This window comes from Triticum aestivum, chromosome 3A (genome assembly GCF_018294505.1).
Source record: "Triticum aestivum cultivar Chinese Spring chromosome 3A, IWGSC CS RefSeq v2.1, whole genome shotgun sequence".
Lineage (NCBI taxonomy): Eukaryota > Viridiplantae > Streptophyta > Magnoliopsida > Poales > Poaceae > Triticum > Triticum aestivum.
The window spans coordinates 107,466,435-107,489,199 of record NC_057800.1 but is presented as its reverse complement, the minus strand read 5'-3'; positions in this window follow the sequence as shown (position 1 = coordinate 107,489,199).

The following is a 22,765-nucleotide window of genomic DNA, read 5'->3' as shown; positions in this document are numbered from 1 at the left end:
AGTAGCCAAGGAATCATTCGATCAGGTTCAGTTAACAGCCATCGATCGATGCTCGGGTTCAGTAACGCGTAGCCTGCAGTGCAATCGCTCGGGTTCAGTTAGAGCCCAACGCCTCGCTCGGGTTCAGTTAGAGCCAACTCCTCACACACACACTCGTACATGTACGAGAGAAACGCGCATCGCTCGGCCCCCGACCTCCCACCGTAACCGGGAACTCCCCGAAATTTTCCTCCCCCTCGCTTCTACCATGGTTTTTTCCGTCATGGATGGCCCAAAGAATGTCATGCAGCTGCGTCTTCGGCCCGCCCAGGATGAAAAGCCCATTTTCTGTCATGATTTTTTGTCATAGAAGTAGGAGCCCACCACATCTATGATGATACCGGGTTTTGTCACAATTATCGTCATAGAAGTGTCATATGTATGACAGAAAAAAATTTCTTTTGGCCCAAAATGTCACGGATGTGTCTTTTTTTTGTAGTGGTAGACCGCACTAGCTGAATTAGGCTCTCAATTAACGGATGCAAAGACCTGGCTGGCGGATCAAGAGGAAGAGATAAAGACCGCTAACTCCAAACTCCAATTGAGTCTCTCTGAAACTGAAAAATTGAAGACCAGTTTGACTGAAAATAAGAAATCCTGGGCCGATGAGAAGACCTTGCTGGTACAACGTGCCGAGGCAGCAGAGGCGGCTCTTGAGGAGGTTACCACGGAGCTCACCGGCTTAAAAAACCATGTGTCTCAAATGGTCTCCGCCATCTTTGGTGAGTCATTTGCATTAGGCACTTATACTCTATTTTTACCAGGAATAGAAACCGCCTGCTTAACCTTTGTGAAAATACTCACAGGTCCACGGAGTAACAATCTGAGTCAAAACAGTGTGATAAAACTGAAGGCGGTTTATACCTTGGTGGAGCAACTGTACACTGGGGCTCAACGGGCTCTTGCTACTATCTCCCCTGCCAACCAAGGACCCAACCATTTGAGTGATGTTTTGAAGAAGTTATCGATCTTACCCGCCAGATTTCAAGAGGTCAAATGATCATGTGCCAGAGCCAGAGCCCTGACTGCCCTAAGCCGCTCCAAATCCTGGGTGCCGGATTTAGACCCGATGGACGTGGCTAAAGGGTACCCTACCTTGAAGGAAGACGGGACTCCGTTTGAGCAAGATGACTTTATTGCCTGTGTGAGGGGAGTTCGTCCTCAGGCTACCACTCTTGGTGAGGAGACCAACATCGACAAATATCAGTCGGGTTTTGATATGGAGAATAAGAAGATGGCGACTCCCTCTTATAAAGTGACAGACCTTATCCCGCCGGTTCGCCAACACACTTTTGCCCCGGAAGTTGACCCAGCCGGCCTGATTGACGATGAAGCGGGGTTCATTGCACTGAACGGCTTTGACTGGTCCAATCCCAGCTTCCAACCAATGGAGGGAGGTGAACCGGCGAGGGAGGAGTCATAACCATCTGAATAATCTTGTCTTTAGCTTAAGACCAGTTTAAGAGAAAAAAACAGCCTAACCTTTTGGGATCTCAAAGCCTTGTAATAGGTTAGTTTGAAATCTGCATGTTTTGCCTATGCCATCGTGCATAATATGTTGCATATGACTCTTCGCCCATGATGTCAATATATATGCATTATATTCGTGATTACAACTGTAATGTTTTAACTCTGTTTCTGTAAAAGATGAAAAAACTGTCCTGGCGGTTTAGCACCGGACGGGTCAAAACACCCGATATATGACTATGAAATTATCATAGTGGAAGAAATGGAACTAGATGTAAGATAAACAAGGCTGAAAAAACCTTTGATTAACGAAAAACACAGAGAAGTCTGTTCATGAATGACACTGTCATACCTGTGTTCTTTGAATCTGGACTGTCGGTTTACATGACCCGGATGATGAGGTTGATAACCCAATCTTTTTTAGAAGTCAATACTTCCATATGTCTAATGACTGTTATGCCTGGGCGACTCATTGTCAAATAACCGAGCCGGTTTAATTTTAAACCATACTGACAGTTAGATTTGAGACGCTAAAAAACAGTAAGACAAAACACTAGGCTTTAGACAATGTAAATCAAACATTTAAATAAAAACTGGAGGCTTCTAATTCGAATACGATGAGTAAACTGGGCCAAAGGGGTTAAGCTAAGATTCGAATATGACCATATAGCCCCTAGTGGCTTTGGCGTTGCGCCGATCAAGAGGGTACCGACAGCTATGTTCTCTTTGGTTCGAATACGACCTATGTTTGAACAGGAAGCCCCCAAATGACCTCGAGAGGTTTTTAACGACCCTGATTCGAATACGATCCAAGTCGGACCCAAAAGGGGTGAAGCTATGATTCGGATACAATCAGGAAGCCCCCTAGTGAGTTTGGCTTCGCGCCGATCAAGAGGGTTACGACAGTTATGTTCTCTTTGGTTTGAATACGACCTATGTTTGAACAAGAAGCCCCCAAATGGCCATGAGGTTTACGGCTAGATTCGAATACGATCATGAGTTGTACCAAAAGGGTTAAGCTAGATTCGGATACGATCAGCCCCTAATGGTCGTTTTAAATAATGAGAATAATAAAGATATATGATCATTGAAGGGGAAAAGGACAGAGGTCCTGCTTTATTACTTATCATAATGTATACAACGTCAAAGTATGTACATGATAAGAGTCGGTGGCTTAAGTATAGTATGGCCGAAGCTGAGCAATGTTCCACGGCCGGCGAGTCTCCTCCTCCGACTTACGTGAGTCTTTGTGCTCTCGAACGTCAATGAGGTAATATGACCCGTTGTTTAAGTTCTTGCAGACCACTGATACGTCTCCAATGTATCTATAATTTTTGATTGCTCCATGCTATATTATCTACTGTTTTGGACATTATTGGGCTTTATTATCCACTTTTATATTATTTTTGGGACTAACCTACTAACCAGAGGCCCAACCCAGAATTGTTGTTGTTTGCCTATTTCAGTGTTTCGAAGAAAAGGAATATCAAACGGAGTCCAAACGGAATGAAACCTTCGGGAATGTGATTTTCTCACCGAACATGATCCAGGAGACTTGGACCCTACGTCAAGACCAAAAGAGGAGGCCATGAGGTAGGGGGCGCGCCTACCCCCAGGCGTGCCCTCCACCCTCGTGGGCCCCTTGTTGCTCCACCGATGTACTCCTTCCTCCTATATATACCTACATACCCCCAAACGATCAGATACGGAGCCAAAACCCTAATTCCACTGCCACAACTTTCTGTATCCACGAGATCCCATCTTGGGGCCTGTTCCGGAGCTCCGCTGGAGGGGGCATCGATCACGGAGGGCTTCTACATCACCACCATAGCCCCTCTGATGAAGTGTGAGTAGTTCACCTCAGACCTACGGGTCCATAGTTATTAGCTAGATGGCTTCTTCTCTCTTTTTGGATCTCAATACAATGTTCTCCCCCTCTCTTGTGGAGATCTATTCGATGTAATCTTCTTTTTGCGGTGTGTTTGTTGAGACCAATGAATTGTGGGTTTATGATCAAGTCTATCTATGAACAATATTTGAATCTTCTCTGAATTCTTTTATGTATGATTGGTTATCTTTGCAAGTCTCTTCGAATTATCAGTTTGGTTTGGCCTACTAGATTGATCTTTCTTTCATTGGGAGAAGTGCTTAGCTTTGGGTTCAATCTTGCGGTGTCCTTTCCCAGTGACAGTAGGGGCAGGAAGGCACGTATTGTATTGTTGCCATCGAGGATAACAAGATGGGGTTTTCATCATATTGCATGAGTTTATCCCTCTACATCATGTCATCTTGCTTAAGGCGTTACTCTGTTTTCATTAACTTAATACTCTAGATGCATGCTGGATAGCGGTCGATGAGTGGAGTAATAGTAGTAGATGCAGGCAGGAGTCGGTCTACTTGTCTCGGACGTGATGCCTATATACATGATCATACCTAGATATTCTCATAACTATGCTCAATTCTGTCAATTGCTCAACAGTAATTCATTCACCCACCGTAGAATACTTATGCTCTTGAGAGAAGCCACTAGTGAAAGCTATGGCCCCCGGGTCTATCTTCATCATATTAATCTTCCAATACTTAGTAATTTCCTTTGCTTTTTACTTTGCCTTTATTTTACTTTGCATCTTTATCATAAAAATACCAAAAACATTATCTTATCATATCTATCAGATCTCACTCTCGTAAGTGGCCGTGTAGGGATTGACAACCCCTTATCGCGTTGGTTGCGAGGATTTATTTGTTTTGTGCAGGTACGAGGGACTCGCGCATAGCCTCCTACTGGATTGATACCTTGGTTCTCAAAAACTGAGGGAAATACTTACGGTACTTTGTTGCATCATCCCTTCCTCTTCGGGGAAAACCAACGTAGTGCTCAAGAGGAAGCAATAAGGATTTCTGGCGCCATTGCCGGGGAGTCTACGCAAAAGTCAATATACCAAGTACCCATCACAATCCCTATCTCCCACATTACATTATTTTCCATTTGCCTCTCGTTTTCCTCTCCCCCACTTCACCCTTGTCGTTTTATTCGCCCTCTCTCTCTATCCTCCCTCTCTTTCTCTATTTGCCTCTTTTTGCCCTCTTGCTTTTTGTTTGCTTTTGTGTTAGTTTGCTTGCTTGTCATGATGGCTCAAGATAATACTAAATTGTGTGACTTTACCAATACCAACAAAAATTATTTTATTAGCACTCTGATTGCTCCTCTTCCCGATGCTGAATCTTGTGAAATTAATACTATTTTGCTGAATCTTGTCATGAAAGATCCATTTTCTGGCCTTCCTAGTGAAGATGCCGCTACCCATCTAAATAGCTTCGTTGATTTGTGTGATCTGCAAAAGAAGAAAGATGTGGATAACGATATTGTTAAATTGAAGTTATTTCCTTTTTCCCTTAGAGATCGTGCTAAAGCTTGGTTTTCGTCTTTGCCTAAGAATAGTATTGATTCATGGAATAAGTGCAAAGATGCTTTTATCTCTAAGTATTTTCCTCCCGCTAAGATCATCTCCCTTAGAAATGATATTATGAATTTTAAGCAACTTGATCATGAACATGTTGCACAAGCTTGGGAGAGGATGAAATTAATGATACGTAATTGCCCTACTCATGGTTTGAATTTGTGGATGATTATACGCATTTTTTATGCTGGATTGAATTTTGCTTCTAGAAATCTTTTAGATTCGGCCGCGGGAGGCACTTTTATGGAAATCACTTTAGGAGAAGCTACTAAACTCCTAGATAATATTATGGTTAATTATTCTCAATGGCATATTGAAAGATCTACTAATAAAAAAGGTGCATGCGATAGAAAAAATTAATGTCTTGAGTGGAAAGATGGATGAACTTATGAAATTATTTGCTAGTAATAGTGTTTCTTCTGATCCTAATGATATGCCCTTGTCTACTTTGATTGAGAATAATAATAAATCTATGGATGTGAATTTTGTTGGTAGGAACAATTTTGGTAACAACGCGTATAGAGGAAATTTTAATCCTAGGCCTTATCCTAGTAACCCCTCTAATAATTATGGTAATTTCTACAACAATTATTATGGAAATTATAATAAGATGCCCTCTGATTTTGAATCTAATATTAAAGAATTTATTACTTCGCAAAAGAATTTTAATGCTTTGATTGAAGAAAAATTGCTTAAGATTGATGAGTTGGCTAGGAACGTTGATAGAATTTCTCTTGATGTTGATTCTTTGAAACTTAGATCTATTCCACCTAAGCATGATATCAATGAGTCTCTCAAAGCCATGAGAATTTCCATTAATGAGTGCAAAGAAATAACCGCTAGGATGCGTGCTAAAAAGATGTCTTTATAAGAGCGTGTTCCTCTAGTTCCTATGAAAATAAAGATGAAGATCTAAAAGTTATTGATGTGTCCCCTATTAAATATTTGTTTTGCAGTATGAATCTTAATAATGATGGGACTGAATATGATCCACCTTTAGCTAGAAGGCGTTCCAAGAATTCGGAGTTTTTAGATCTTGATGCTAAAATTGATGAAAGTGGGATCAAAGAAATTAAAACCCTAGATGTTGCTAAACCCACTATTTTGGATTTCAAGGAATTTAATTATGAAAATTGCTCTTTGATTGATTGTATTTCCTTGTTGCAATCCATGCTAAATTATCATCATGCTTATAGTCAAAATAAAGCGTTCACTAAACATATCGTTGATGCCTTGATGCAATCTTATGAAGAAAAACTTGAATTGGAAGTTTCTATCCCTAGAAAAGTTTATGATGAGTGGGCTCCAACTATTAAAATTAAGGGACAATTCCATTTCTGCCCCTAACTGGAACCCACTACTCAAATTTGCCCCTAATTTCAATGTGTGCTCAAATTTGCCCCTCTACCGTTAGTTGCCCTTATAGAAATGCCCTTATGCGCCGTTACCGTCCGGTCAAACAACTTTGACCATCTCGAAAAAAATAGTAAAAAAATCAAAAAAAATCTGAAATTTTGTGGGATTGAAGCTACTCATGTGCGCAAGGTGCGTGCAAATTTTCATGCTATTTAGACATATCAGGAGCTTGTGGCAAAGAAAAACAATAAATCTGTACATCTTTGAATAGTAAATTCAAAAAAACAGAAGAAAATTCAAAAACATATGAAATTTTTTGGCACCCAAGATGCTTGAGTGCACAAGGCGTGTGCAAAATTTTCTTATCAAATGACATGCGAGGAGCTCTCGCAAAAAAACCAAAATAGTGTATTTTTACAAGTTTTTTCAGAGACAAATTTTGTTTTTTTCTCCACGAGCTCCTACAATGTCCAAACACAACAAAATTTTGCACACACCTTCCACACCTAAGCATCTTGGATGCCAAAAGAATTCATATTTTTTTGAATTTTTTTGCTATTTTTTTGAATTTACGGTTCACACGCATACATATTTACTGTTTTTCCTTCGCCACGAGCTCCTAGAATGTCCAAACAACATGAAAATTTGCACGCACCTTGCGAACCTAAGTACCTTCGATCCCACAAAATTTCAGATTTTTTTGACTTTTTTGCTATTTTTTCGAGATGGTCAAAGCTGTTTGACCAGACGGTAACGGCGCGGAAGGGCATTTCTATAAGGGCAACTAACGGCAGAGGGGAAAATTTGAGCACACATTGAAATTAGGGGAAAATTTGAGTAGTGGGTTCCAGTTAGGGTCAGAAATGGAATTGTCCCTAAAATTAAAATTAAAGATCATGAATGCTATGCTTTGTGTGATTTGGGTGCTAGTGTTTCCACGATTCCAAAGACTTTGTGTGATTTGTTAGGTTTCCGTGATTTTGATGATTGCTCTCTAAACTTGCACCTCGCGGATTCCACTATTAAGAAACCTATGGAAGAATTAATGATGTTCTTGTTGTTGCAAATAGGAATTATGTGCCCGTAGATTTTATTGTTCTTGACATAGATTGCAATCCTTCATGTCCTATTATTCTTGGTAGACCTTTCCTTAGAACGATTGGTGCAATTATTGATATGAAGGAAGGAAATATTAGATTCCAATTTCCATTAAGGAAAGGCATGGAATACTTTCCTAGAAAGAAAATTAAATTACCTAATGAATCTATTATGAGAGCCACTTATGGATTGCCAACCAAAGATGACAATACCTAGATCTATCCTTACTTTTTATGCCTAGCTAGGGGCGTTAAATGATAGCGCTTGTTGGGAGGCAACCCAATTTTATTCCTTGATTTTTGCTCCTGTTTAGTAATAAATAATTTATCTAGCCTCTATTTTGGTTGTGTTTTTTGTGTTTAATTAGTGTTTGTGCCAAGTAGAACCGTTGGGAAGACTTGGGGAAAGTCTTGTTGAACTTGCTGTAAAAAACAGAAACTTTAGCACTCACGGGAACTGCTGTCATTTTTATTTGGAAAGTTTTATTTAATTAATTCTTTTTGAAGATGATTAATAGATAAATTCCTCACGTTCAGCAATTTATTTTAGAATTTTTGGGGTTCCAGATCTTGCGCTAGATACAGATTACTACAGACTGTTCTGTTTTTGACAGATCTGTTTTTCGTGTGTTGTTTGCTTATTTTGATGAATCTATGGCTAGTAAAATAGTTTATAAACCATAGATAAGTTGTAATACAGTAGGTATAACACCCATATAAATAAAGAATGAGTTCATTACAGTACCTTGATGTGGTCTTTTGTTTTCCTTCGCTAATGGAGCTCGCGAGATTTTCTACTTTAAGTTTTGTGTTGTGAAGTTTTCAAGTTTTGGGTAAAGATTTGATGGATTATGGAACAAGGAGTGGCAAGATCCTAAGCTTGGGGATGCCCATGGCACCCCCAAGATAATCTAAGGACACCTAAAAGCCAAAGCTTGGGGATGCCCTAGAAGGCATCCCCTCTTTTCGTCTACTTCTATTGGTAACTTTACTTGGAGCTATATTTTTATTCACCACATGATATGTGTTTTGCTTGGAGCGTCTTGTATTATTTCAGTCTTTATTTGTTAGTTTACCACAATCATCCTTGCTGTACACACATTTTGAGATATCCATACATGATTTGGAATTTTTTAGAATACTCTATGTGCTTCGCTTATATCTTTTGAGTTATATAGTTTTGCTCTAGTGCTTCACTTATATCTTTTAGAGCACGGTGGTGGATTTGTTTTATAGAAACTATTGATCTCTCATGCTTCACTTAGATTATTTTGAGAGTCTTAAATATCATGGTAATTTGCTTAAATAATCCTAATATGCTAGGTATTCAAGATTAGTAAAAAAATTCCTAGGAGTGTTTTGAATACTAAGAGACGTTTGATGCTTGATGATTGTTTTGAGATATGGAGGTAATAATATCAAAGTCGTGCTAGTTGAGTAGTTGTGAATTCGAGAAGTGCTTGTGTTGAAGTTTGCAAGTCCCGTAGCATGCACGTATGGTAAACGTTGTGTAACAAATTTGAAACATGAGGTGTTTTTTTATTGTCTTCCTTATGAGTGGCGGTCGGGTACGAGCGATGGTATTTTCCTACCAATCTATCCCCCTAGGAGCATGCACGTAGTGCCAAGGTTTTTGATGACTTGTAGATTTTTGCAATAAGTATGTGAGTTCTTTATGACTAATGTTGAGTCCATGGGTTATACGCACTCTCACCCTTCCATCATTGCTAGCCTCTTCGGTACCGTACATTGCCCTTTCTCACATTGAGAGTTGGTGCAAACTCCGCCGGTGCATCCAAACCCCGTGATATGATACGCTCTTTCACACATAAACCTCCTTATATCTTCCTCAAAATAGCCACCATACCTACCTATTATGGCATTTCCATATTCATTCCGAGATATATTGCCATGCAACTTTCCACCATTCCGTTTATCATGACACATTCACCATTGTCATATTGCTTAGCATGATCATGTAGTTGACATAGTATTTGCGGCAAAGCCACCATTCATAATTCTTTCATACATGTCACTCTTGGTTCATTGCATATCTCGGTACACTGTCGGAGGCATTCATATAGAGTCGTCTTTTGTTCTAGCATCGAGTTGTAATCATTGAGTTGTAAATAAATAGAAGTGTGATGATCATCATTTTCTAGAGCATTGTCCCAAGTGAGGAAATAAAAAAAAGGCCATATAAAAAGGCCTAAATAAAAAATGAGAGAAAAAGAGAGAAGGGACAATGTTACTATCCTTTGCCACACTTGTGCTTCAAAGTAGCACCATAACCTTCATGATAGAGAGTCTCTTGTTTTGTCACTTTCATATACTAGTGGGAAATTTTCATTATAGAACTTGGCTTGTATATTCCAACAATGGGCCTCCTCAAGTGCCCTAGGTCTTCGTGAGCAAGCAAGTTGGATGCACACCCACTTAGTTTCTTTTGTTGAGCTTTCATACATTTATAGCTCTAGTGCATCCGTTGCATGGCAATCCCTACTCCTTGCATTAACATAAATTGGTGGGCATCTCCATAGCCCATTGATTAGCCTCGTTGATGTGAGACTTTCTCCCTTTTTGTCTTCTCCACATAACCCCCATCATCATATTCTATTCCACCCATAGTGCTATGTCCATGGCTCGCGCTCATATATTGCGTGAAAGTTTGTAGGTTTGAGATTGCTAAGGTATGAAACAATTGCTTGGCTTGTCATCGGGGTTGTGAATGATGAGAGCATTCTTGTGTGGCGAAAATGGAGCATGACTAAACTATATGATTTGGTAGGGATGAACTTTCTTTGGCCATGTTATTTTGAGAAGACATAATTGCTTTGTCAGTATGCTTGAAGTATTATTATTTTTATGTCAATATGAACTTTTATCTTGAATCTTTCGGATCTGAATATTCATACCACAATTAAGAAGAATTACATTAAAATAATGCCAAGTAGCACTCCCCATCAAAAATTCTGTTTTTATCATTTACCTACTCAAGGACGAGCAGGAATTAAGCTTGGGGATGCTTGATACGTCTCCAACGTATCTATAATTTTTGATTGCTCCATGCTATAATATCTACTGTTTTGGACATTATTGGGCTTTACTATCCACTTTTATATTATTTTTGGGACTAACCTACTAACCGGAGGCCTAGCCCAGAATTGCTATTTTTTTTGCCAATTTCAGGGTTTCGAAGAAAAGGAATATCAAACAGAGTCCAAACGGAATGAAACCTTCAGGAACGTGATTTTCTCACCGAACATGATCCAGGAGACTTGGACCCTACGTCAAGACACAAAAGAGGAGGCCATGAGGTAGGGGGCGCGCCTACCCCCCAGGCGCGCCCTCCACCCTCGTGGGCCCCCTGTTGCTCCACTGACGTACTCCTTCCTCCTATATATACCTACGTACCCCCAAATGATCAGATACGGAGCCAAAACCCTAATTCCACCGCCGCAACTTTCTGTATCCACGAGATCCCATCTTGGGGCCTGTTCCGGAGCTCCGCTGGAGGGGGCATCGATCATGGAGGGCTTCTACATCATCACCATAGCCCCTCCGATGAAGTGTGAGTAGTTCACCTCAGACCTACGGGTCCATAGTTATTAGCTAGATGGCTTCTTCTCTCTTTTTGGATCTCAATACAATGTTCTCCCCTCTCTTGTGGAGATCTATTCGATGTAATCTTCTTTTTGCGGTGTGTTTGTTGAGACCGATGAATTGTGGGTTTATGATCAAGTCTATCTATGAACAATATTTGAATCTTCTCTGAATTCTTTTATGTATGATTGGTTATCTTTGCAAGTCTCTTCGAATTATCAGTTTGGTTTGGCCTACTAGATTGATCTTTCTTGCAATGGGAGAAGTGCTTAGCTTTGGGTTCAATCTTGCGGTGTCCTTTCCCAGTGACAGTAGGGGCAGGAAGGCACGTATTGTATTGTTGCCATCGAGGATAACAAGATGGGGTTTTCATCATATTGCATGAGTTTATCCCTCTACATCATGTCATCTTGCTTAAGGCGTTACTCTGTTTTCATTAACTTAATACTCTAGATGCATGCTGGATAGCGATCGATAAGTGGAGTAATAGTAGTAGATGCAGGCAGGAGTCAGTCTACTTGTCTCGGACGTGATGCCTATGTACATGATCATACCTAGATATTCTCATAACTATGCTCAGTTCTGTCAATTGCTCAACAGTAATTCGTTCATCCACCATAGAATACTTATGCTCTTGAGAGAAGCCACTAGTGAAACCTATGGCCCCCGGGTCTATCTTCATCATATTAATCTTCCAATACTTAGTAATTTCCTTTGCTTTTTACTTTGCTTTTATTTTACTTTGAATCTTTATCATAAAAATACTAAAAATATTATCTTATCATATCTATCAGATCTCACTCTCGTAAGTGGCTGTGTAGGGATTGACAACCCCTTATCACGTTGGTTGCGAGCATTTATTTGTTTTGTGCCGGTACGAGGGACTCGCGCGTAGCCTCCTACTGGATTGATACCTTGGTTCTCAAAAACTAAGGGAAATACTTACGCTACTTTTCTGCATCATCCCTTCCTCTTCGGGGAAAACCAACGCAGTGCTCAAGAGGTAGCAACCACAAAGGGTCCTTCCCAAGGCGGGGATAGCTTGTGTGCATCAGATAAATCCTGGATGAGCCGGAGCACCAGGTCACCTTCTTGAAAGGTTCTGGACTTAACCCGGCGGCTGTGATAACAGCGCAAGTCCTGTTGATAAATTGCTGACCGGGCTGCTGCTAAATCTCGCTCCTCATCTAACAAGTCAAGTGCATCCTGTCGGGCTTGTTCATTATTAGCTTCAACGCAAGCCGCCACGCGGGGCGAGTCATAACGAATATCACTAGGCAGGACTGCTTCTGCTCCATAAACCATGAAGAAAGGTGTATAACATGTAGACCTATTAGGAGTGGTATTGATACTCCATAGCACCGAGGGTAATTCCTATACCCAACAACCCGGCGTCTATTGTAAAGGAATCATAAGCCGGGGCTTGAGGCCTTTTAAGATTTCCTGATCTGCTCTCTCAGCTTGACCATTGGATTTGGGTGAGCTACTAACGAAACATCAAGCCGGATATGCTCACGTTGACAAAACTCCTCCATAGCACCTTTGGATAGATTAGTACCATTGTCAGTTATAATGCTGTGTGGAACACCAAAATGAAAGATCACCTTTTTCATGAACTGAACCGCCGTGGCTGCATCACACTTGCTAACCGGCTCTGCCTCAACCCATTTTGTGAATTTGTCAACTGCCACCAAAAGATGTGTCTTTTTATCCTTGGATCTTTTGAAAGGTCCAACCATATCAAGCCCCCAAACCGCAAACGGCCAAGTGATTGGAATCATCCGCAATTCTTGAGCCAGTACATGTGCTCGTCGTGCGAACTTTTGACATCCATCGCACCTACTAACCAGATCCTCCGCATCAGCATGAGTCGTTAACCAGTAAAAGCCATGATGAAAAGCTTTGGCCACAAGAGATTTTGAGCCGGCATGATGGCCACAATCTCCTTCATGGATTTCGCGAAGAATCTCTTGACCTTCTTCAGGAGAGACACATCGCTGAAACGCCCTAGTGAAACTACGATGATATAATTCACCATTGGAAATTGTCATTGACTTAGACCGCCAGGTTATCTGTGTTGCCAAGATCTCATCCTCTCGCAACTCCCCCCAGGTCATGTAAGCCAAATATGGCACTCTCCAATCTGGAATGACATGAAGAGCCGCCGCCAGTTGTGCCTCTGGGTCAGGAACGGCCAAGTCTTCTTATGTAGGTAACTTGACAGAAGGGTTATGTAGAACATCTAAAAAGGTGTTAGGTGGCACCGGCTTACGCTGAGATCCCAACCGGCTTAAGGCATCTGCTGCTTCGTTCTTTCTGCGATCAATGTGTTCCACCTGATACCCGTTGAAGTGTCCAGCCACAGTGTCAACTTCCCGGCGATAAGCCGCCATGGGAGGGTCCTTGGAATCCCACTTGCCTGACACCTGCTGAGCAACCAAATCTGAGTCGCCAAGGCATCGTACCAGGCTTAAACTCATCTCTTTAGCCATTCGAAGCCCATGGAGCAAGGCCTCATATTCTACTGCGTTGTTAGTACAAGGAAACATCAATCGCAACACATAAAAAAACTTGTCACCTTGAGGAGAAGTTAAAACAACTCCAGCCCTCGAGCCTTCCAACTGTCTGGACCCATTGAAATGAATCGTCCAATATGTGTTGTCTGGCTTCTCTTCGGGTATCTGTGACTCCGTCCAATCGTTAATGAAGTCCACCAGTGCTTGAGACTTAATAACCATACGCGGCACATACTTTAAATTATGAGACCCAAGCTCAATGGCCCACTTGGCGACTCGTCTTGTGGCTTCTCTATTTTGAATAATATCTCCTAAAGGAGCAGAGCTAACCACAGTGATAGGATGACCCTGGAAGTAATGCTTAAGCTTCCGTCTTGCCATGAACACCCCATAAACAAGCTTTTGCCAATGTGGGTATCGTTGCTTGGATTCAATGAGCACCTCACTGACGTAGTAAACTGGTCGTTGAACCGGATGTTCCTTGCCAGTCTCCTTGCATTCCACAACAATGGCCACACTGACAGCACATGAATTAGCAGCCACACATAAGAACAGCGGCTCTTTCTCAATGGGAGCAGCCAGAACCGGGGGCTCAGCGAGTTGCCTCTTCAGATCTTCAAAGGCAGAATCAGCAGCATCACTCCAGACAAAGTCATCCGTCTTTTTCATCATCTGATACAACAACATAGCCTTCTCACCTAACCGGCTTATGAATCGGCTTAAAGCTGCAACCCGACCCGCCAGCCTTTGAACGTCATTGATACACGCCGGCTTAGCCAAAGATGTGATTGCCTTGATTTTCTTCGGGTTAGCCTCAATGCCTCTATTGGACACCAAAAAACCCAAGAGCTTGCCAGTTGGGACTCCAAAAACACATTTGGCCGGGTTAAGCATCATCTTGTAGACCCGGAGGTTATCAAAGGTTTCCTTCAGATCAACTACCAAAGTTTCCTTCTCTCTGGATTTCACCACTATATCATCTACATAGCATGAACATTATGCCCAATCTGATTATGAAGGCAATTCTGTACACACCGCTGATAAGTCGCCCGGGCACTCTTAAGCCCAAAAGGCATAGACACATAGCAGAAGGCTCCAAATGGAGTGATGAAAGTTGTCTTCTCCTGGTCCTTAACTGCCATCTTGATCTGATGATAACTAGAATAAGCATCCAAAAAACTCAAACGCTCACATCCTGCCGTAGCATCAATGATTTGATCAATACGAGGGAGAGCAAAAGGATCAACTGGACAAGCCTTGTTTAAATCTGTGTAATCCACACACATATGCCAGGTGGCGTTCTTTTTTAGTACAAGCACCGGGTTAGCCAACCACTCTGGGTGAAAAACTTCAACAATAAACCCGGCCGCCAAGAGCCGGGCTACCTCTTCTACAATAGCCTTACGCCTTTCCTCATTAAATCACCGAAGAAACTGCCTGACCGGCTTAAACTTTGGATCAATGTTGAGAGTGTGCTCAGCGAGTTCCCTCGGTACACCTGGCATGTCAGAAGGTTTCCATGCAAAGATGTCCCGGTTCTCACGGATGAACTCGATGAGCGCGCCTTCCTATTTTGGATCCAAATTGGCACTGATAATGAACTGTTTGAATGAGTCGCCAGGCACAAAATCAATCATCTTAGTATCATCAGCTGACTTAAATTTCAACGCCGGCTCATGCTCCGTAGTTGGCTTCTTCAAAGACGTCATATCCACCAGGTCAACGCTATCCTTATAAAAATTCAACTCCTCTGTTGCGCAAACAGATTCGGCATAAGCCGCATCGCCTTCCTCACATTCCAGGGCTATCTTCTGGCTTCCATGCACTGTGATGGTGCCCTTATAACCCGGCATCTTGAGTTGCAGATAAACATAACATGGCCATGCCATGAATTTAGCATAAGCCGGCCGTCCAAACAGAGCGTGATACGGGGTTTTGATTTTAACCACTTCAAAGGTGAACTTCTCAGCCCTAGAATCATACTCATCCCCAAAGGCTACTTCCAGCTCAATCTTACCAACTGGATATGCCGACTTACCAGGCGCAACTCCATGAAAAACAATATTGGATGTTTTAAGACTTTTATTAGTCAACCCCATGCGACAGAACGTCTCATAATATAGGATGTTGATGCTACTGCCTCCGTCCATGAGTAATTTAGTGAACTTATATCCACCAACCTGAGGTGCCACCACCAAAGCCAGATGACCGGATTATCGACCCGGGGAGGATGATCTTCCCTACTCCATACAATAGGCTGCTCAGACCATCTTAAATAACGTGGAACCGCCGGCTCAACAGCATTTACAGCGCTCTTATGAAGTTCTGGTCCCTCTTGCACAAACTGGTGGTGAACACGTGATACTGCCCACCATTCAGCTGCTTTGAGTTACTCTAATACCCGGACTGCTGCTACTGCTACCGACTGCCCTGGCTGGATTGCTGATTATAGCCGCCTTGACTACCTTAATGGCCCTGACCATTAAAACCGCCACCGCTTGAGTCGGCGCCTGGGCCATGAAAGCCGCCACCACCTGAGCCGCCGCCAGGTCCGCGGTTACCATCGAATATGTTAGAATTCTTAAAAGCCTTCATGATCGTACAGTCTTTCGATAGATGGGTAGCTGGCTTCTCCCGGGTGCCGTGTCTTGGACAAGGTTCGTTTAATAGCTGCTCAAGGGTGGGACCTGACCCGCCAGACCGAGGAGGTGGCCTCCCCTTGCGTCGTTGATTGTTGCCCTATGTACTGGCATTAGCCACAAACTCCATACTACCGTCAACCTTACGTTTATTACCTCCTTGATTCATCGGGTTGTGCTGGTGACCTTTGCCATTGTCGTTCTTCTTCCCCTTCCCTGTCTTCTCTTCATCAGATGCGGGATCCTTGGTACTGTCAGAATCGGCGTACTTGACGAGAGCTGCCACTAGCTGGCCCATGTCATTACAGTCATGCTTGAGTCGCCCAGTTTCTGTTTCAGAGGTTCAAAACAACAATTTTTCTCCAACATTAAGACCGCGGAGCCGGCATCCATCTTATCAGATGAATGTATTATTTCCTTGACCTGGCGCACCCAATGGATCATGGATTCACCTTCCTCTTGCTTGCATGTATCTTTAAAGTTTACAGGTATCTTTAAAGTTCTGAATGAACCGGGTCTTTAACTCCGCCCATGAGCCAATGGAGTTGGGCGACAACCCCTTTAACCAAGTACGAGATGTTCCATCCAACATCATGGTGAAGTATTTGGCCATTTCTATGTCACTAACCTCTAATAACTCCATGGCCATCTCGTAATTTTCAATCCATGCTTCAGGCTGCAGGTTGGCTGTGTAATTGGGCACCTTACGAGGCCCCTTAAAGTCCTTTGGCAAACGCTCATTACGCAGAGCCGGCACAAGACAAGGGATTCCTCCTATCCTTGTGGCCACCCCTGCTTCAATAGAGGTTGTTGGATAAACTGGAAAAGCTTGGTGAGCCGCTTGCTCAGCCGCCTGTTGAACCGCCCGTTCAGCCTCTTGACGGATCCTCTCCTGATCCACCAAATTAAAGGCTCCGCCCGGGGCCGGGTCATGCCCGTGTGGTTGGTTATGGCGCTGGGTGTTGCTTGACATGGCCGCTGAGTCCATATGTCTGCTATAGCTTGGGCTCCGGCTTGGGCGAGGGGTTGAATGGATTCTATCTCGACTATAAGAATATGCATCCTGTTGTGCCAGAGCCGTCTGAAGAAGTTCTCTGACCCGTCGTGTTTTAGTCGCTGTCGGAGAGTCGCCTTCCATTGGGAGAGCCGCCAGACGAGCCGACGCAGCAATAAGATTCTCCAAAGGGTTAGAGAAGTGGCCCGGTGGTGTTGGCGTGTAACGAGGCGGAGCGGTATTCACACGAGGGGGCTCTGTGGCCCGCGGTTGAACCGACGCTCCGATCTCGGGTGTTATGATCCGGTTTGCCTCTGGTGGGTTACTGGGACCAGCCCAGGCGTATGGAAGAGGTTCCTAGGATCATAAGTCAGAGGCAGACGTGATTGAGCTTTTTGGTGCCTTCTCATCATGACCTCATTTGATGCGTTTAGATCCACGAGAGCCGGAAAGTCTCCGCTTGAAGCTGTTGAGCACGAGCATCCAGAGCCGCCCGCTCTGCAGCTATCCTAACGTCCTCTGCCGCCAAGTCTTCCTTGGCCTTTGCTACCTCCTCGCGTAACCATGCCACTTCCGCATCATGCTGAGTTTTGTCCGTCAGTTCAACCACGACGGTCAATAGAGTCGTCATCCTATCCATGAGATCACCTGAGCCGACGGGCACGCGGGGTCTCCTGACCCGGCTGCTGCCGACCCGGTGGTTATTGCTGCCGCGGACGTAGAATTCTGACCGGGTTGAGTGCCAGCCATGAAGACTCTGGCTCGATTTGGCGGCTCAAAGGGGTCCAGAATACTGTTACCAACGGAACAACCCCCAAGCCCGCCATCTTGTAGTTGATACAAAGAATCTGTCTCGCCTGTGGATGACTCATCATCAGAGCAAACAACCGTCTCACCGCCATCCACTGATCCTTCAGAAAATTCCCCTCCATGGATGCAACCCACGAAGGCACGCCTCACGGCGGGTTGGGCCCGGGCGGGTCTTGCTCGCTGAGCTGTCTCGATTAGGTCGATGCAGATGTCCGGCTCAGGACCTGGCTCGCCGATCCGGCTGATGAAGACGTGGATTCCACTGAAGGGGACCCGGTACCCGTACTCGATTGAGCCGGCGTCGGGGCCCCAGCCTTCGTCATTGATGTAGAGCTTGTCGTGACGACTCTTGGTCATCCGGCCCCCAGCGTATCCCTTGAGCCCTTCGAAGCTGCCCTTCAAGAACTCAAATCCATCGTGCGCTAGCCCCACGGTGGGCGCCAACTGTCGTGGAATTGTCACGACAGATGTCCTAGTGAAAGGACTTAGTCGTGGAGCCATCGCAACTAGGAAGCTTAAAGGGGTTAATCAGGACAAAGGACATTAGAGGTTTATACTGGTTCGGCCCCTTGCGGTGAAGGTAAAGCCTAGTCCAGTTGATGTGGTATTGCTAAGTTTCGATGACCAAGGAGTGAAATATGCTAGCTTGGCTTCTCGATCTGTTGTTTCTTATCCTAAGCCGCCACCAGGTCGTCCCCTTATATACACGGGTTGACGCCTGGCGGCCTACAGAGTCCCGACTGGCTCATATAACGTGTCCGGCTCGGTGACTTCCTTTACATGCCTTCCTTTACAAGTCTTTCTTACACATGGTGGTTTACAATCACGGGCCTCAAGCCGCCTCTGGGCTTGGGCCTACTACAAGTCTTATACTAAACCATCGCCTTGTATATTCACTGAGCTTCTTTTAGTAACCCGCCATTAGGATTGACCCGGTCCCTCCTGCGCGGGTCATACCTGGATCTTCTCTTGCCTCATTAATTCTTTCATGAGTTGCATCATTGACTAATGCTATGTTTGTCAATCTATAATAAATTTTCTACTTATACTTATCCTTATGTGGTGTCATCACCTACCATAAGATTAGTATATGATCTTTTCTTCATTTATTTCCTTTCTTTCTTTTAATTCCTTTCCCTTTTTATTTTTATTTGCAACAAGAAAGTAAAGAAATAAAAAAACTCAAACTAAACTTTATTATATAACTTGCACACGATTACAAGGATAGATCACTAAGAAAACTCTCAAAGAAGAAAGGATCGAACTAAATTTTATTCATCTAAAGCAAAAGATCGAACTAAAATAAGTAAAGGCAAAAAGATAGTGGGATGATATGATACCGGGGCACCTCCCCCAAGCTTGGCGGAAGCCAAGGGGAGTGCCCATACCCGATACTCAGTTCTCCTTTGGTGGTGAAGATGATGATGGTGTAGATATCTTGTCCTTGGATTTCCACACCAATGGTCCACCATCATAAGAGGAGCAGTGAGTCTCACGGGGCCTGCAACTAGCAGCCAAACTCATACCTTTAAACCTCGCCTCATACTCAAAGACTTGGTTTTGGAGATCATAGATCTGGCTTTGGAGGAAGTTGATTTGCTCATTGAGGGTAAATAAGATGTCCTTCATGGGCTTGCCATCCACCTTGAGATCACAAGAGAGGTCCGTGATCATGAGGTGATTGGCATTGAGCCCACGCTCCACCATCCCCTTGCACCGGAAGACATCTTGCTCCACAGCTTCAAGTCTGGCCTCCACGGTTCCCGTCCACTTGGGACATGGCACATCATGAAGGTGAAGCACCCCCTCATGCATCTGGATGGTCTGAGGGTGTTGCACCACCTCCCGCAAGTATGGGTTGATGACGTTCTTGAAGAACTTGTCCTTGGAGGAGCTCGAGGTGGCCATGGTAGATGGGATCTGGCAGAAAAACAACATGAAAAGAGAACAAAGGATTTCTCTGCGATACGGTGATCAACAGGTTTGGGAAGTATATATAGATTTTTTATCTTGGAGTACAAGCAAACGGAAGAAAAACGGAGTCCGGGAGGTGTCCCAGGTGGGCACAACCCACCTGGGCGCGCCAGGCAAGCCTAGTGCGCCATGATGTCTTGTACCCACCAGGGGACGCTTCCTAGAAGTTTCTTTATTTCTTAATTTTCTAAATATTCCAAAACTGATAAAAATATTTTTGCGGATTTTTGGAGTCCGTTTACTTATCGTATCATGTACCTCCTTATTTTCATGATTCTTGAGTGTTCCAAAAGGACTCTTTTATGTGTTCTTCCGGTGTCAAAGTTTGGATTACATTACTTTCAACATTAATGGGCATACCTAAGATATAATGCTTTATTCGTTGCCCATTGACAACCTTCGGGTTAGTACCTTCGGAATTATTTATTTTGATGGCTCCAGACCAATAAACCTCCTCGATAACATAGGGATCTTCCCATTTTGAGAGGAGTTTTCCTGCAAAGAATCTGAAACGAGAGTTGTACAAAAGAACATATTCTCCGACATTAAACTCATGCTTTTGGATTCTTTTGTCATGCCATCTTTTAACTTTTTCTTTAAATAATTTTGCATTTTCATAAGCTTGGGTTCTCCATTCATCTAATGAGCTAATATCAAATAACCTCTTTTCACCAGCAAGTTTGAAATCATAATTGAGCTCTTTGATGGCCCAATATGCTTTATGTTCTAACTCAAGAGGCAAATGACAAGCTTTTCCATAAACCATTTTATATGGAGACATACCCATAGGATTTTTATATGCTGTTTATAAGCCCAAAGTGCATCATCTAATTTCTTAGACCAATTCTTCCTGGACCTATTGACAGTCTTTTGCAAAATTAATTTTATTCCTCTAATGCTAAGTTCAACTTGACCACTAGACTGAGGATGATAAGGTGATGCAATTCTATGGTTAACATCATACTTGGCAAGCATTTTTTCGAAAGCACCATGAATAAAGTGTGGACCACCATCAGTCATTAAATATCTAGGGACTCCAAACCTTGGGAAAATAACTTCCTTAAGCATTTTAATAGAGGTGTTGTGATCAGCACTGCTGGTTGGAATAGCTTCTACCCATTTAGTAACATAATCAACAGCAACCAAAATATGTGTATACCCATTAGAGGAAGGAAAAGGTCCCATGTAATCAAATCCCCAAACATCAAATGGCTCAACAGCAAGTGAATAATTCATAGGCATTTATTGACGCTTACCGATATTACCTATTCTTTGACATTCATCACAAGATAAGACGAACTTACGGGCATCCTTGAAGAGAGTAGGCCAATAAAATCCAGATTGCAATACCTTGTGAGCAGTTCTATCTCCGGCATGATGCCCTCCATAAGCTTCAGAGTGACATTTACGTAGGATTTGTCCCTGTTCATACTGAGGTACACAAAGTCTAATAATACCATCTACTCCTTTATAAAGATGTGGGTCATCCCAAAAGTAATGTCTTAAATCATAGAAGAATTTTTTCTTTCGTTGATATGTAAAACTAGGTGGTAAATATTTGGTAACAATGTAGTTAGCATAATCAGCATACCAAGGAGTATTATGAACAACATTTATTACAGCTAACTGCTCATCAGGAAAACTATCATCAATAGGTAGTGGGTCATCAAGCACATTTTCAAGCCTAGACAAGTTATCAGCTACGGGGTTCTCAGGTCCTTTTCTATCAATGATATGTAAATAAAATTCTTGTAACAAGAGACCCATCGAATAAGTCTAGGTTTAGCATCTTTCTTTTCCATAAGATATTTAATAGCATCATGGTATGTGTGAACAGTTGAGAGGATCGAGATGGACCTAGAGGGGGGGTGAATAGGTACAAATACAAATTTTAATTGTCACTTGGCAATTTTAGGCAATAGTGCGGAATATGAAAGTGAGCCTAACAATTGCAAGTGTGATGCTAAGAGCTAAACAAGATAATCAATTAATACAAGTAGATGAGTAAGCTAACACAATATGATATAGGTAAGTGCAGATGAGACAAGTAACCACAAGCGGAGAGTTAAGGTTAGGGATAACCGCAACTCCGAGAGACGAGGATGTAAGCCGATGTTCACTTCCTTGGAGGGAAGCTACGTCACCCTTTAGAGAGGTGGGTGTTACCACGAAGGCACACCAACGCCACGAAGGCTCACCCTATTCTCTCTTTGAGACAACACCACGAAGGCGTTTCTCAACCACTAGTGGTAGACCTTGGGGTGGTCTCCAAACCCTCACAAACTTTTCCGGGGGTAATCACAAGGGTCGATTCCTCTCCGAAAGACTCCTATCACCTAGGAGTCTCCAACCTCCAAGAGTAACAAGAACGATGGGAAAAAGCTCAAGACTTTCTCAAGTCACAAATTCCTTTGGTGCAAAGAAGGGGAAGGGGTGGATCTATCACTTGATCGGACAACTTCTCTCAAATGCTCTCAAATCCCTTGGGGATCTAAGATTTGGTGTGGAGGAGTGAGAGAGAGTGTGTAATGTGTTCTAGGGTTTGTTCAAAGTGAGTGATCCACCATATCCCGAGGGGGAATAAAGGCTATATATAGTGGTAGTGAGAAGCTAGCCCTTTGGCCACTTAAGGCACAGGAGCTGCCGGACGACCGGTGACACGGGTCAGACCGGACGTCCGGCCGGGCAGCTGGTCGTCCGCTCGCTGGAGTATAAATCTGACCGCGAAAACAGCACAGGTAGCGGACATCTGGAGGGCGCCGGTTGTCCGGAGCCCGGACGTCCGATGTTGTCGGAAATCCGTTAATTGTAG